This window comes from Ursus arctos, unplaced genomic scaffold, assembly GCF_023065955.2.
Source record: "Ursus arctos isolate Adak ecotype North America unplaced genomic scaffold, UrsArc2.0 scaffold_1, whole genome shotgun sequence".
In the NCBI taxonomy this organism is placed as follows: Eukaryota; Metazoa; Chordata; class Mammalia; order Carnivora; family Ursidae; genus Ursus; species Ursus arctos.
In genome coordinates, this window is record NW_026622763.1 from 42,045,637 (window position 1) to 42,056,438 (window position 10,802).

Here is a 10,802-nt window from a genome sequence, read left to right on the forward strand (position 1 = left end):
GCTCCCAGAGGAGGAGCGTTTCTCCCGCACAGGCTAATAGCCTCTCGGAGAAGCCCCACAGTCACGTGGAGCCTTGACCAACACGATACCTGAGCAAGAGAGAAGTTACTAGGCGTGGTGCCTGACCAGATGGGCCTAGGAGAGCACCTTGCTCCCCAGGGCCAGCACGTGGCTGGGGCGGTCCGGGTGTTGGTTGTCATGCCTGTATGAAGTTCACAAAGATCATGGGTAAGGAGGCTAGAGCAGAGCCACTGCTAAGCCAGGGATCGCTGCCAGACACCAAAAGTTTGGTGCCACTGTAAGGAAGGTGAGGGCCAAGTCAGCAAATAGCGGTGTGACGCCACAGTTACTGGGGTCAGGGGCACTTCAGCCTCTCATCAGCAAGAATGCAGAGTGCAGCCCAAGGGGAGACATCCCTCTCCCTCCCATTGCTGAAAGTATAGTTAGCATCCCCCTCACCTAGATGCCTTCTTGAGAAGATGAAAAAAGAAGGAAAGAACCTTGAGAAAGGGAAAGGAAGAGCAAATCTAGGTTTTGCAGTGCCTACGGCTTATACAATTTATTTTTTTAAGATTTTACTTATTTATTTATTTATTTGACAGAGAGAGAGGGAGAGAGCACAAGCTGGGGGAGCTGCAGGCAGAGGGAGAAGGAGAAGCACCCTACCCCCTGAGCAGGGAGCCCAACGTGGGGCTCGATCCTAGGACTCTGGGATCATGACCTGAGCTGAAGGCAGACACTTAACAGACTGAGCCACCCAGGTGTCCCTGAGACTTATACAATGTAAGGACTCATCTTTAGGAAAAAGAATACAAAATTATAAATGGAGAATTGCTAGGGCCACTCCTAGGGACTTGAAGGGGTCCCAGACAAGTGAGGGGCCCCGAAGCATAAGCTTCCTTTAAATTCACTTCTGGGAAGAAACCCTAAAACACGGAGTAATTGCCAAAAAGAGACTATTTTGGACCTGCGAAGATGAAGGTATATTCTTTGGCACAGCCAATGCGCTCTGCCGTCTGTGGGAATGAGGTCTCCAGAGTACAATAAAAATCAGTTGTAGAAAATAAAGTGAAAATACAAGTCCTAGTGTATAAATTTCTACCACCTGCTACATTTTCTATGTTCAGAGATTTAAAAGTCACTTTGTAAATTGCTCAAAAAGGAATAAGCTGCTGGAAGTCGGATTTGAGTTTTATGGCTTTCCGAGTTTAACCCAATGCATGCCCATAACAACGAGGGATGTAAATCATTTGAAAATAATAAATAAAGATTAAGGTCACCAGACACCTACGTCCCATGAATATTTTCCGCTTACCCTGGGTTGTAGTGTAGCTATACTGAGCGGTACGGAGACATACTCCGTGACAGCAGGTTCTCGGAGGGTACATGAGGTCCTCCCTTTTCCCACTCCAAAGCTGTCTAAGACTGGATTTTTTTTAAATATACGCTTCAACCAAAACAACATTTCACAACAGATTGAATGCAGGAGCAGACATGTGAATCCAGCTGTCTTCTATTAAGCCAAAAAAAGATGGAGATTTGCAAAACTGTAAAACAAAGCCACTCTCCTCACTAATCTTTTCTGTTTTTAAAAATAATTATATTTACATATGAATGTATCATATGTGATGCAAATTGTATTACTTATGTTAACAGCAATAAACCTGTCACATTACTTTAAAATAAGTTAATAAAATATGTTTCAATTTCTCTGATTACCGATATGGAAAATATTGATATAACCTACATTAATCACAGTTCTTTGGGATCCTCAACAATTGTTAAGAATGTAAAGGGATCCTGACAACCACTGGTCTATGAGAACCAAGGTGTATGGTTTTGCTGTTGTTGTTGTTGTTTTAAAGATTTTATTTATTTATTTGACAGAGAGAAAGAGCAAGAGCAGGGGGAGTGGGAAAAGAAGAAGCAGGCTTCCCACTGAACAGGGAGCAGGGATGTGGGGCTGGACCCCAGGCCCCTGGGATCATGACCTGAGCTGAAGGCAGACGCTTAACCGACGGACCGACCCGGGCACCCAAGCTTTATTCCAAAGGAATCAGTCATGAGATGTTGTTCTACTTCTATGGGACTGAGGATCCATTAGAGATTAAGGAACACATAAATAGCACAGATTACACATTAACAGTGGCTCCAGGCCTCAACTTCAATGTCACCCTGTCAGGAAAGTCTTCCCTGGGGCGCCTGGGTGGCTCACTCGTTAAGCGTCTGCCTGTGGCTCAGGGCGTGATCCCGGTGTTCTGGGATCCAGCCCCACATCAGGCTCCTCCGCTGGGAGCCTGCTTCTTCCTCTCCCACTCCCCCTGCTTGTGTTCCCTCTCTCACTGGCTGTCTCTATCTCTGTCAAATAAATAAATAAAATAAAATAAAATAAAATAAAATAAAATAAAATAAAATAAAATAAGAACTTTAAAAAAAAAAAAAAAAGAGGAAAGTCTTCCCTGACCACCTTGTCCAGAGGTCTGTCCCAATTTCTCTCTTCTCTCTCTCTCTCTCTGTGTGTCCTTACCCAACTTCCTTCAGAGCACTTTTTCAAAATCTCTAATCACCTTATTTCTTTGTTTGGTTTTCCATATGTTTATTTTCTGTAGTTCCCACTTTTTTCTTGCTTATTTATCTATCTCTCCCTTCGAATATCAGCCCCACGCAGACCCTGGGTGTCTTGTTCAAGTCTCTGTCCCAACACCTACCTAAAGATCTGACACATAGTAGGAGCTTCAGTAATATTTGTTGATTGAATGAACCGACTAAATCTATTAAGTACTTGCTTCCAGAGCTATAAAACGAGAAAAACAGAAATCTAGAGAACATTTTTAAATGTAATATTTGCCCTTCTTTTCTGACATTGTAAACGTTTCTTAAATAGTAAAGGAACCCCTGTTCTTCCTCTATTTTTCTTGTGAAGCTCGTGGTCTTGCCTACAGCCAAGTCACTTGGACCTCCAACTAGGAATATTTTCTGATAGTGGAAGATGGCACCCAACTGCATATCCCTAGGGAACCTGCCAGAGTGCCTCTGAGACTGACAGAACTTCCGTTATGTATTTATCTCTGACCAGATTTACTGCTGCTTTTGCCTCATTTGTTCTAAGAACAGGAGCTCAGACTTGACCTGCATATTAAAAAGCTCCAGAGCTACACACACACACACACACACACACACACGGGGGGGGGGGGGGGAGAGGACTGAACTCAGGCTATGATACACATATATTTCTATCAAAAGATTGGTGCTAAAGGACTTCAAGTGTTTTCACCCAGGCTAAGAACATTTGTTATGTATTAGAAAGAACATATAGCACCATGTAGGCAACCAGCATTCCCTTAGGCAGAGAATCTGACCTTTGCCCACAATTAGTTTCCAAACAGTGCTGTTCATGTCATCATATTCCATCTGGGTCAGGGTCGATGTCCGTCTGGAGAGTGTAGCTGCTGCTGAGACGTACCATAGTTTCAGCACTTGGCGCTTGTCCTCTATCTGCCGCCACCAGTAGTGTGACCTTGCTTCAGCCACTAACCCCTGTGCTGTGGTGTTTCCTGTTCGTAAAACATAAAGAATAATACCTGTCCCAGGCACTCGCCCGCTAAGAATGTTGTCAAGATGGGTGAGATTAGTGAAGGCAAAGCTCTTTGTTGGAAAGGTGCTATTTCAATCACACGTACTAATATTAGGGCTCCCTGCAATTTCTCAGCTAATGGACTACGCAACAGATGGGGCTTAGAAGACGTTTGATATTATTGATATTTCCCTTGGATTTTTTTTTTCCTTTTCCCACCTCTCTCATTTATTATTTATTAAAATTCTAACTCTGATCTACATAACCAGGAAAAAAAAAAAAACAGAAAGCTTCCGAGTTTGGACTGAATTTGTGAAAATCGCCCTATCCAGACGGTCTCAAATCCATCAAACCTGGTATTTGTACATGCCCCGGGGTCTTCCCGGCAGCACTGCCCCAGCTGGATGAAGCGGTTACAGAGGGGCTGGGATTTAATGCCGTCGGGTGGGTGGTGTGTGAGTTCCTTTTCTTTCTTTTAAAACGTTCTGTTTTCGTGTTTGATGTTTGTGAATTAAAAACGGAATGCAAAATGTTTTAAGCCCTGCCTATACTAAAAATGCTTCTCTGGGAGGTCTCACACAAGCCCTTCCAACTGAACTAATAAAGTAACATGAACTATTAAGCAGAAACATACTGGTCATTTACAGTTCTGCAAAGGAGGGCATCAGGAAGGCTCGCTCACTGATGGAGACACTGGCCACGGGGAGACAGGAGAAGACATGGCAGGTGGGGGTGTCACAGCAGGGATACAAAAGACGGAAGCAGCCTGATTCACAGACCTAACAGACACAATCTCAGGTCCCGCAGCCTCCCCAACCACCTTGCTTTCCCCCAAAGTCGCCTCTGGCCAAACCAATTCCATGTTGAACGTGATTGAGCCTTCCTTTCAATGCAAGTTATTTCAACAGTTAACTCACTGCCATGATGCAACTTTAAACCGGAAAACACACCTAAGATTGGGGGGATGGGGGGACGACCAACGAGACACTATTTGGCCCCAGTTTGGTTGAAGCCAGTCCCATAAAGGCTGCTGGGGCTGGTGAAGCAAGTCTCCAGAGAACAGGCTGCTGCTGGGCAGAGTTGAGAGAAAGGAACAGGTTGTGCCTGTTTATTACTGCTTGGTGTTGTTCCCAAATAAATGGATGCTAATTGAGAGGGAGTGTGGCTTCATAGCGCATGACACCCTGGGTAGATGCTAGGTAGTCTCAGGGGGGCTGCTTTAAATTAAAGCTAATGTTAAACTCTGCCTAATTAGCATCTCTGTAACGGATTTCACTTTTCCCTGTTAGGAGAAGAATGTGCTATGTTACAGTTTTCCTGCCACAAAATACTAAACTATATGATGGAGGTGAAGAAGTGATTCGAGCACTGAATGACTTGCTGGCACGGCAGACCAGACAGGATGGCACTTCACTGATTGAGATGAGTGGTATACTCACCAGATGGGAGGGTTACGGAATGGAACAATGGAAAGAAATCCTCAGAATGACACCATTATTTTGGAAATGATTATAAATCAGATGGGGTTGGGGACCTATAAGCAATTCCCGATGAAAAATGAGTCAGTCATTCTTGAACAGTCTGTGGCAAAAAGTGGTAAGGATGCTGAGGACTGAAACTCCTGAATCCCGTAGACTTCGTCTGTACCGGATGGGAGTATAATAGGAATAGCAGAGGCGGCCCTAGCCCCTTCTTTTGCCAGATATCACTGCCAATCAGCACACCAATTGCTCTACCTTTGACGCCCTTCATTTCATCTCTGACACTGGCTTTTGCTTTGCTCCCATTCACGCACAGCCTGTGCAAGCTTTATGCATCCAAGTTCCTCCCTTGAACTCCAGGGTAAGAGGTGCCACCCTGGCTGCCCATTCCGCAACCTGTTGGTTGACTTTGATGGCAGCAGACGTGGGAGTTCAAGATTGGTTCTTTCTGGACTGGCCACTGGACACTAAGCTCCAGCCATAGCATAAGTCCAACCGAGCCGAACGGCTTTCACAGACTGATAGAGCAACAAGTTGCCCAGAGAAAGAAGTTCAAGCTTATGTCTATACCTAAACTGGTTTACTGAGTGCACTGCCCCGCTCACAGTCTCAGGAGAGAATTTCTGAGGATGACCATTCCTCAGCTGCCTACCTCTGCCAAAGAGGCCTGTTGTTATCCCAGAATAAAGAGATGATTATTCAGTTCTCTGATGCAAGTCAAAACACTCACATCTCCTGCTCACTAGGAGCCAGCATAAAATGGGTACTGAGCTGGGAGAACAGGTGTGTTTGCGCTTGGAGGAAGCAGCTAGGGATATGAAAATGACTTAGCAGCTGGTGAAAAAGAAGATTGAAATTGTGCCAAGCAAAGGGTGTTTTTTTCCCTAATTATGCAAAAGCCTTAATTCCATTGATCATGTTGTTCTCTTCTTTCTCCATTTAAAGAATATAAAAGCTATGTAACAACTCTTTGGGGAAGTCAAAAACATTGCCAGGGACGCCTATTAAGGGAACGGGGGTCAAGAAACCCTCTTTAGTGGATAACCTTGCTATTTTCTCAGGGTTTGTGAACCATGGTAAGCTTAATTAGAAAAAAAATAAAAGATGTAATAAAATGAGATGTAGTCATTAGAGCTTAAAAAAAATGGCATAGAAAGAGTAACCTCGGGAAACAAGAACCAGGAAACCTCAAAGGCTCTTTTTTTCATCTGCGCTGTTAGTTCATTGCCGGCATTCATTCCTCCACTCGTTTGACAAAAAATTTCTCACATATGTATTTTGTGCCAGGCACTGAGCTACACTTCTAGAACACGAGGACGGAGACCGTGCTTTCTGCCATCTGCAATGGCTCACGAGCTAAGGGTGAAAGGCACTGCACCCCTTCTTCAGCGGCGGTGGTAGCTGGGGCAGCTGTGGCCAGAACTGCGTTCTAATTGTTCAAGTTAGTCTGAATTTTCACTTCAGGTGCAAATTCCATTTTTAAAAGTTGAATCTTCATTGAATTCTTCTGATGATTCGTGAGAAACTCAGCAAATGCTTTGAATTGAAGGCAAGACCTCGTTCACGTATGACCGTGCGCCCAGAAGGCCCACATCTCCCCTCGGCCTCCTTTGTGAGTCTGGAAGTGATCCCACGTGAGCATGTAACCCAGACATGCTCCTCACTTCCACACCCAAATAAAGTAAAAGACCAAAACACAACAGAATAAGAAACCGCCCCCCCAACTTTCACACAAAAAAAGAACAACTGCTTGAAAGCGTGTTAGTGGCGTCACGGCCCCTTGTCTCGGTTCTGTCCCACTCAAGAAGGCAGCATGTGCCAAGCCACCAAGGAGCTGAGGCTACCTCCCGACTCTACAGCTTGTGGTTGCGAACCAGCATTGCACATCTCTGCACACTGTCAAAAACTGTATCAGCAGACCTCGGAGCTGGAAACAGCAGTCGCAGTACGAGGTTCCATGTCTCTCTGTTTGACTTATAAAGTGTCAATCATTGTGTGGTCTCAGATACATTGACTCGCTCACTGTTTGGTAACATTGCAATGACAATGTGTTTTAAATATATGCTGGAAGGACAATTTAAACACTTGACAGCAGTGAGAGTCAAGACAGACCATATTTTCCTTTCTGAATCTAGTATGCAAGAGAGTCTGCACATCCTGCCAGTGTTTTATTGTCATTTACATAGTCTTCAAATGTAAAAGTGTTGCTTAAGCAGGCATGTCGTTGGTTGGTTCCACCTTGGGAGGCTGATAGTGGGAGGAAAAGTTACTAGATGAAGAGAACCGAGAGAGCGGGAGCCAAAGGCACCCATCTGCAGGTTTCCCATTTATTTTGCTTCCTCTCTGTATGTGCCATCTCTTTCTAAAATCCCACTTCTACCCCCAAGCTACAGTCCTGGAGCTCACACCCTCAAATGGCCCACGCCATCTTGTTAAAAAAAAAAAAAAAAAAAAAAAAAAGGTCATCCAATTTTATTAGGGGAAAGGATCCAAGGAGAATGTAAAGAAAGAAAAGATACAAAGCACATGGTGGCAGGAGAATTCATTCAAATATTAAAACATGCTTTATTCGAAAATTACTTTTCCCTCCTCAGCCCCTTTGAGAAAAAGAGCCATGCCCTTCGGACTCCTTTGCTCCAGAAATCCAAATCTTTCCTTCCTGACTTCGTTTTGCAAAAATCGTGAATTCTTTAAAGGTATTATGTTATGAGGATGATGAGAAAAAAGTTGGCCTGACAGAAAAGCTTTCCTCACATCCAGGAAGAGTGAGGGGCCTAAAACCTGAACCTTCCTCCCTAGACAGAGCTTCAGCACAGATGTCCCTGCCAGATGCCTCAGAAGCAACAGGGTAGACTGCTGCAAGGGGACCTCACTGACTTAAACAGAGAGCAGATCCGTGGTGACCATAGTGGACCATACTGGCTTTGCCCCATTTTCTGGGCAAAAAAAAAAAAAAAAATTAAGATTTTATTTATTTATTTGAGAGAGAGAGAGCACATGCAAGCAAAGGGAAGGATAGAGGGGGAAGGAGAGAGATAATCTCAAGCAGACACCCCGCTGAGCGTGGAGCCCAATTCGGGGCTCAATCCCAAAACCCTGAGATCGTGACCTGAGCTGAAATCAAGAGCAGGCCACTTAACTGACTGAGCCACCCAGGCGCCCCTTTTCTGGGCAAAATATAAAACCTCTGGGAGGAAGAAAAAGGAGTACAATAATGACAGAGATTTGGTTTCCTATCTGCTCAGTAATTTACAGGGAATAAACTAATATGCCATGCGTTGGTCACACGAGTTTGTGACTCCAAATTCAACAGTTTCAAATTCAAACAATAAACTCACCACATTTTTTAGCACTTAATTCTACTTAGGTGTCTTTTTCTCCCAGGGAACATGTGGTTGCTATTATTTCTTTCTCAGCTATCGTGTGTAGGGCAATGTTGACTTCTCCAAGTGCCATGAATTTGTGGTTAGAAGACCTAGGGTCTATTATCTGGGTCTTGATTCCATTCTACAAACTTTAATTGAACACTGTTTTGTGGTTATCAAGAACTATGAAGGTTGTGAGATTTTACTCTACTGATTAAATAACAAGTTAGCTTGTCACAGTTTCATGATTGTTGGCTGATGACATGAGACTCTTGAATCAGGGACAAAGGACTTCATTACTCATGACACAGCAAGCAGCATGAGTAGCATATTTTTATCATTCTTCCTTGTCTTCAAGCCCCACAGAGGCTACACTGATGGGCCTAGATTGGTGCCTGCACATGGAATGGGTTGCATTTCAGTAAAGGAAACTTGAACTTAGGGAACTTGATGTTTCATACTGGACACCAACCATGCCTGCCTTTTGCTCTGGGGGAAACACTATCTCTGCCTTCGAAGGCTGTCTGCTCTACAAACCTCCTTGAAAAGACGTTCCAGAGCAAAGGGCAGTCCGTGTCTCTGGTTCCGAGACATGCAGAAATATGACAGACACATGGAAAATTGTCACCCAGCAGTGCAAAGCCTGCTCTAGTACATACAAAGGCTATAGGAACATGACCTCAACCCTCAAGGAAGCTGGTAAAAGAGATCCATTAGCTGCTATGGGACTAAAAGCAAAGAACTTCACTTTTCAGTGCTTCTTTTCCTGTGATTATAAAATAGGAGTGATATCTGCCCACTCATTGCTTATTTTGAGAAATAAAGGAAAAAGAACAGTCTGACAAATGCTTTGAGTTTCATGATGGACACTCTAAAATAGAAAAACATCATATAAAAAATATACTGGTTTCTAATCGCACTTTATACTCTGATGCCTTTGGGGGAAGTGTAATAAGGTATATAAATATTTCATTCTGATAAGGTAGAGATATTGATTTTTTTTTATGCTGGACATGTCTATAAGCCATTAGTATCATCAAATTACAAAGCTGACCAGATATGTTTAGATGCTCTGTTCCATTTGAAATCACTGTGCAGATTTCTGGAAAAAATCAAATATGTTTGCTGTCCCTTTATCGCATCACCTTAAAGCGGGAAGAGACTACTGATCTGTGATCCCTGAGTCCTCCTTCCCCACACCCGTTATCATCCACACACACAGTTGGCAGGACGGCTGGCCTGTCTGTCTTCTCGTTGGAATAGCTCATCTCCTCTTCATTCTCCCAGTCTTCACTTCCTCTCTGCTTCCTACCTAGTTTTCACAGAAAGTCCAAACTAGATTTTATGCTTATAGACACAAGAATCATTAGACTGCACAGACTATTTTTAGAAGTTTACCTAAATTCAGACATAGAATCTCCAGCATTCTATGGTCAATTCTAATACCACATGTGTTAATAGACGTCCTACATTTCCGTAAAGTCAGCGTTCACCCACATGCTCTATAGCCCCCACATGAGAGTGCCCACACCCCAGTTCTACTTAATCATAACATCTGAAGATGAGCCAGAAATATGCATTTTAACGAGCACCACAGATGAGTCTGACAGCCACTAAGTTTGAGAACCGCTCCTTTAAAATCATCACCAGTAACTTCAATATTTATGTTTAGTTTAAATTATAGAATACAAGACAGAAACATAGGCCATTCACTGAAAGGTTAAAAAAAAAAGCAAGAGGTAAAAATATTTTTAATTAAATAGAATGATTTCTAAAGACCAAATATATCTTAATAATATATGTACACAAATAGCCTGATTACCTTTATTAAAAGGCAGAGTCTACAAAGATTAAATATCCAACGATAGGAAAACAGTTAACTAAAATACATCCACTCCATGGAATATTTTGCTGTTGTTATAAATGGTCATTATGAAAACTATTAAGTAATATGAAAATATTTATGAGAAAATTAAAAAAAATGTAGAGCACAAATTGCATGCACATTACACTACAACTAAACATACGTATGTACTAGGAAAAAACTAAGAAAAGGTCAGAGTTATAAAAATTATAAGTGATTGTCCCTTCCATTTGTTTTCAAAAATATATGTAATGCTGTCATTTTCCTAGAACTTAAGCTAAAGAAATAGATTGTGATAGAACTTGGGAATCCAAATTGCAATTTAAATCTTCTGACAATTCTACCAAGTAGATTAACAGCACTATTTTGCAGGTATCATGAAACAAGAGAATCAGTGAAAGTGACGAATTCTGCTTACCTTGATTTCTGATGGAGCCAGATTTCACTGTAACATATTAAAATCTTTTCATTTCCTGTCATCTTCTCACTAATATCCAACCACATATCATCAAGACTTC

General features: G+C 42.7%; 1 long non-coding RNA gene across 1 annotated transcript in view; it reads left to right on the forward strand.

Annotated features, from left to right (window-relative positions):
- Positions 1-8,073, forward strand: part of LOC130544509 (uncharacterized) — a 43,406-nt gene extending 35,333 nt beyond the window's left edge. Inside the window, exon 3 of the long non-coding RNA XR_008960835.1 lies at positions 4,864-8,073. This is a non-coding gene — a long non-coding RNA (uncharacterized LOC130544509). The remainder of the gene's footprint in view (positions 1-4,863) is intronic.
- Positions 8,074-10,802: the final 2,729 nt, after the last annotated feature.